This window comes from Pseudorca crassidens, chromosome 16, assembly GCF_039906515.1.
Source record: "Pseudorca crassidens isolate mPseCra1 chromosome 16, mPseCra1.hap1, whole genome shotgun sequence".
NCBI classification, from domain to species: domain Eukaryota; kingdom Metazoa; phylum Chordata; class Mammalia; order Artiodactyla; family Delphinidae; genus Pseudorca; species Pseudorca crassidens.
Genome location: NC_090311.1, coordinates 21,438,835 through 21,445,254, shown reverse-complemented (window position 1 = coordinate 21,445,254; position 6,420 = coordinate 21,438,835).

Below are 6,420 nucleotides of genomic sequence, written 5' to 3'. Positions count from 1 at the left end.
TTAATTCTTAACATCTACACCTTTAACTATCATTGTAATTACAAACTACAGTAGAGCTTTGGAAATAGCGAAACACATCTTCCTCTCAAACACATCATCCATCATCCACGAAGTCCAAAGTGCTAGCACTATTGCTAAAAAACATATCAAAGTCACTCATATAGGATCCTTGTGGGAGTTCCTTTAGATCTCCCCAAAGAACTGGAAACTCACCAACTGTTGAACACCAAGGCTAAGATCATGTTTAAGACTGGTGATCACAGTCTCACTTTATTTTTTTGCATACTACCCGTTTTTATTGGAGTATAATTCCTTTACAATGTTGTGTTAGCTTCTGCTGTACAATGAAGTGAATCAGCTATATGTATACCTCTACCTCTCCTTCTTAGACGTCCTTCCCACTGCCCCCCAATCCCCCCCATCTAGGTTGTCAGAGAGCACCGAGCAGAGCTTCCTGTGCTTTATAGCATGTTCCCACTAGCTATTTATTTTATACATGGTAGTGTATATATGTCAATCCTGATCTCTCAATTCATCCCACCCCCTCTTCCCCCCACCCCATGTCCACACATCTGTTCTCTATGTCTGCGTCTCTATTCCTGCCCTACAAATACGTTCATCTGTACCATCTTTCTATATTCCATATATATGCATTAATATATGGTATTTGTTTTTCTCTTTCTGGGTTACTTCACTCTGTATGACAGACTCTAGGTTCATCCACTTTCTTTTAAATCAGCCTGTCTAAATTCCTCGTTCTGAATCAATCTGATGAGAATGACTGACAGTTGTTAGAAGACTGTACTGTTAGTGCTAGACCCATACTAATTGCTGGTCTTGTACATAAATCTTTAAGGATAAAGTAGCTAGTCAAAGATATAGGGTCTGTTCATCTGGATTTATTTTGTAATTTTAGCCTATTGATCGTTTTCTCTAAATATTTTTTTCGAATATATACATAAAAGTGAGGAAGAACATTTCTCACATGTTACATTTTTATCTCCAAACCATCTTTTTTGAGATCTTGTGTATTACAATTTTATTGTGGTCTTCAGTCTTCATGGGGCCATCTCAACAAGTTTATTTCTCTCTAACTTAAACAATAGCTGATGACAAGGTCCAGGAAAAAAGCTTCAGACAAGCAGAGGACTTGGATATTTTTATTTCCTGTGCTTGAACAATTAAATAAAACTTTGCTCTGTAGGCTGCCTTGGGAAATGACAGGCTTAACAGTCTGGTGAACAAACAGTAGCGTTGCCATCACACTTGAGTTACAGTCTGTCTAAACCTCAAATCAGCTACAACTCAGGGCTCACATTTCCTGAGCAGGTGGGACAGAAAAGCCTTCAGGATATCATGGAGACAACTGCCTAAATCCTAAAGAGGAGGTTTCCAGACTTTTAAAGGGGACACCAGACAAATAATAAATTAAAACTCTTCCTAAATGTTCAAGGAAAAGCCTCCTTTACAGTCTAACCTTATGAAGTACATTAGAGATCTGAGCAAGTATAAATCAAAGGTATCCTGAAATGGTCTCTAATGGGTCAAAATTTAGACTACTATTGTGAAACACAGTTTTAGGTTTCCCTGTCTTGGTTACAAATGTAACCTGAGAATTATTGTAGAAGAATGTTAAGATTCCACTATGCTATTTTGAATCAGTGGTTCTTAGAAACACACACACACACACACACACATACACACACATCTATCTGTCTGTCTATCTATCTATATACCAGGTTAAGTTTTTTTTAAGTACTTATTTTAGAGTAGGCTTACCCACTTCATACAATCTAGTTCGCTGCTATTTATGCTGGTATACTTGACAACTGTCACCCTGCGTGATAAATATAGATTGGTTTCCTTTATTATCTGGGCCTCCAGCTTGACAAAGTAATGTATCACCATCCCTGATTTTGTGGTGGATGGTGAATGAACTATGCTTTTGTTTGTTCATTTTTTTAAATCATCCAAATTAAAGATGCACTTGGGACTTCCCTGCTGGTCCAGTGGCTAAGACTTCGTGCTCTCAATGCAGGGAGCCCGGGTTCAATCCCTGATCAGGAAACTAGATCCCACACACCGCAACTAAGAGTTTGCAGGCCGCAACTGAAGACCCCACATGCCGCAACAAAGACACAGCAGGACCAAATAAATAAATAAATATTTAAAAAAAGTAAAGATGCACTTAAGAATGAATGAGCGTTCTTAAACACATCCATATAATAGTCTATTTTGCAGCCATTAAACAGGATGAGGTAACATTAGCATCCAAAAAAAAAAGAAATAGGTATAAATTGAACAAAACACGTTTAAAGAGCTATATAAGGAAAATTACAAAACTCTGTTGAAAGAAATCAAAGGAAAACTCAACAGAGAGATAATCCACATTCATGAATAGGAGGACTCAACAGTGTTAAGATGTCGGTTCTTTCTGATTTGATCTATAGATTCAACGCAATCCCAGTCAAAATCCCAGCACGTTATTTTGTGGACATCAATGCATTGATCCTAAAGTTTATGTGGAGAGGCTAGAGACCAGAATCGCTGACACAATATTGAAGGAAAAGAAAAAGTTGGAGGATTGACACTACTTGACTTCAAGAGTTTATACAAAGCTACTATAATCAAGGCAGTGTGGTACTGGCAAAAGTTTAAACAAATAGATCAATGGGAAAAAATACAGAGTCCAGAAGTAGATTCACACACATAAGAGTCAACTGATCTTTGACAAAGGAGCAAAGGCCATTCCAGGGAAACAGAAGTCTCCCAACAAATGAGGCTGGGACAACTGCAAATCCACATGACACCTTACACCTTTCATAAAAATTAACTCAAAATGGATCACAGACCTAAATGTAAAACACAAAACTATAAAATTCCTAGGAGAAAATCTAAATGACTGAGTTTGGAAATGACTTTTTAGATACATCAACAAAGGAAGATTCATAAAAGGCTCAATTCACTTTGAAAGGAAGTTTGGCATTTTGTGTTTTTACAAAACTGTATGTATTTTATAATACAGTTCAGCCCTCACATTCCTTGGTATTTACCCAACTAAGCTGAAAAATCAGGTCCACACAAAAACCTGCACACAAATGTTTATAGCACCCTTATCCATGATTTCCAAAATGTGGAAGCAAGGGAGATGTCCTTCAGTAGGTGAATAGACAAACTGTGGTACATCTATACAATGGAATATTATTCAGCACTGAAAATAAATGAGCTATCAAGCCATATTAAGGCATGGAGGATCCTTAAATGTATATTGCAAACTGAAAGATGCCAATTGGTAAGACTACATAATGTACAATTCCAACTATATGACACTCTGGCAAGGGCAAAACTATGAAGAAATTAAAAGATCAGTGGTTGTCAAGAATTTATGATAAGAAGGGATGAAGAGGTGGAGCATAGAGGATCTTTAGGGCAGAGAAACTACTCTGTATGATGCTATAATAGTGAGTATATGTCATTATACATTTATCAAAACCCACAGAATGTACAACACAATGAATGATTCCTAGTGTAAACTATGGTTGATAATGGTGTGTTAATGTTTGTTCATGGATTATTAACAAATGTACCACTATGTTGTGGGATGATGAATGCAGGGGAGGCTGTGTACATGAGGAGCAGAGTGGTTACCTGGGTACTCTGTTCTTTCTGCTCAATTTTTCTATGACTCTAAAACTGAAAAATAAGATCTATTACTTAAAAAGAAATGATGAGGTAGATTTGCATGGATGGATAAGAAAAAATGACTCAAATCTATTGCCAATGAAAAAAAGGCAAAGTGTATAATATACATTGTATGATCTCTGTATGTTTGTGTGTTTAAACATTATTTTATAAATACACATGCAGTCATTCTGTATGTTCCTGAAAGCCTCAAAAGATAACTGGAAGAATATGTACTAGTTAATGGTGATTATCCATAAGTGGCAGCTTAATGGGTAATCGTCATGTTAGATTTGTATAATTTATGTTGCTTAATATTTATTATATCAAGTACATATTGCTTTTATAATCAGCAAAAAAAAAAAGTGCTATAAGAAAGGAAAACAAGGTTTGCAATCAGTTAAGCCAGGCAGATTGAGGAGATGATGCCAGAGTTTTCTCCTCAAGTTAGGGCAGACTGGGGAGGTGTGTTTCGCCTGCAAAACTTCTGCCACAAAAGCACCATCAATGGCAAATTCTCCAACAGGCACAGCCTCCAGGGCTTGAGACCAGTTCGTCTGACAATGGGGGAGATGGCACAGTGGGCAGAGAAATGCCTGAGAGGAAGCACAGCCCTTCTTTTGTGTTTACTGATCAGACACAGTGTCATGAGATCCAGGCCATCGTGAGTAATCACCATCACATGGGAGCACGGACTCTTTTTCCGCCACTGGCCAGAGTTACAAGGTTTCCAAGGGGCTGCCCCCATCCAAATTTTCAGTCCTGAGTGAGCATTCAACTGGTGCAGTCATTTTATGCTTGGATCATACTCAACAATCACAAAAGAAAAATAGGAGCAAAAAGTTTGCAAGAAAATATGAAATAAGTATTTTATAGTTGCTGTTATGTTGCCATTTTTAGTATGAAACTCCCCAAAACTTTCAGGAGGAAGGAAAGAAAAATTAGAGGATATCAAGAGTCAGATGCTAACTTTCTTCCTTTTTTTCCCCAAGGCATATTAAAAAAAAAAAGGTAGCAATATGTCAATGCCCTTTGGAGGTGGGTCTGGTCCTTGTTAAGAGCTTCCTGATGCCCAACTTTTCATATTCTTTTCTGAGCACTTTGCTCAGAGGGGCAGAGGGGACAGACCCAGCATCCACTGAGCAAAACTTTCCTGAAAGACTCCTGCGTGTGAGGGGCACAGTGGGACACTGTGGTCACAAACATTAAGAACAGACTCCAGGGAGACAGCAGTCTTTGCTCTGCCACCATCTGTGGGGCTTCCAGGAGGGGAATCCCAAGCTGTGCTTCCTTCAGGACAGGGAAGCCCCCATCCCTCATGGATGCTTTTATTTAATACCACATGTAAGGCCCAAAGGTGCCCTAAGCTCCAAACGGTATCCCTGCCTGATGAAGTACACAAAGGCTCTTGGGATGAAACAAATGGCTACTCAGATCGAAAGAGACCTCTTATTCTGTGCCCCACCCTCCTTGCTAGGCCTGCCCTTGCAACTTCCAACAGTCATTTGCTTTTTATGAGACTTAGGAGCACCTATTTTGGTCTGCCTCTGGAATTTTTGTCCCACTGGCTCCTGTCCTCCTCTTTGGGTCCCTGTATGGTCTGTCCTGTGCCGGCTGTGCCCACACTAGTTGTGACCCATGGTTCTGCTCCTACTTAGAACATGTACCTGTTCTCTCAGGCCCTGCTTCAGGGCACTGAGCCTGCCATGTCTTCAGCATTTATACCCTTTACCTAAAGGGTCTTTAAGACCTATAACCCTCTGGGCTTGACTGGCTCCCAGCCTCTGGGAGAGACCAGCTGCTCTTGTAAAGGCTTTTCATGGATCCAGCATAGTCAGAGTTAACTCACAGGGGCCATTTACGCCTCTCTCCTCCTCCACAGGAGAAATGGGCAGATGCTTAAGAAACCTGCTTCTCATTTCCTTAATGCTCCAGGAAATATACACAATGGACAAATGGCCTTGAGGTCCATCTGCATTTTTGAAGGAGACAACATTTCAACGGAGGGATACCCTAGTTTACAGTGGTGCCTGCTCTGCTGGAACCAGGTGCCTACATCTCCCACCCACGAAATCCAACAGCCTCACAGTGCTCAGGGAACAGGAAGCATGAACGCCCCTTGCAGGTGGCCCAACAAGGAAAAGAGAAACTTTTCTTATTTTCAAGCAGCCCACAACTTGCAGACTCAGGATACCCATACTTCCCATTTTTTTTAATGTGAAAAGACTGGCCATCTCTCTCTCCCACTTCCGCTTCCCATAAACTTCTTCCTGCCCTGCTTTTCATAAGATAATTCCTATCTATTATCTTTGTCTGTGTTAGGACCCAAGTTAGAGGTTTTAAGACCTGGTTCCCCTGGCTGTTGAAATCATAGCACGGGAAAGTGAATAACATAGAACTTTCATGCCTCTTCACCACAGCCCAGCACCATGAGGAACTGCCCATCAGATATGGGCGCCCTCACTACTGGCACCAGGAGGTCGTCTTGGTCAGTTGACTTTTCATCTTTCCTAATAAGCACATGAGATACACAATTTGCAGTTTCTCATTTGCACAAACAGAAACCTGTGACATCAGAAAAATCTGAATAGTGCTGGAAGCACCCCAGCGACCAGGCCCAATAAGGTTAATGCTTCCCTGGCCTGGAGGCGAGGCACGGATGGAGTGAAGCTGTCTGGGCTTAGCCTTTTGTATTAGGTTTTGAGAATTCTACTGGGGCTAAACAACCAGAAATTTGTT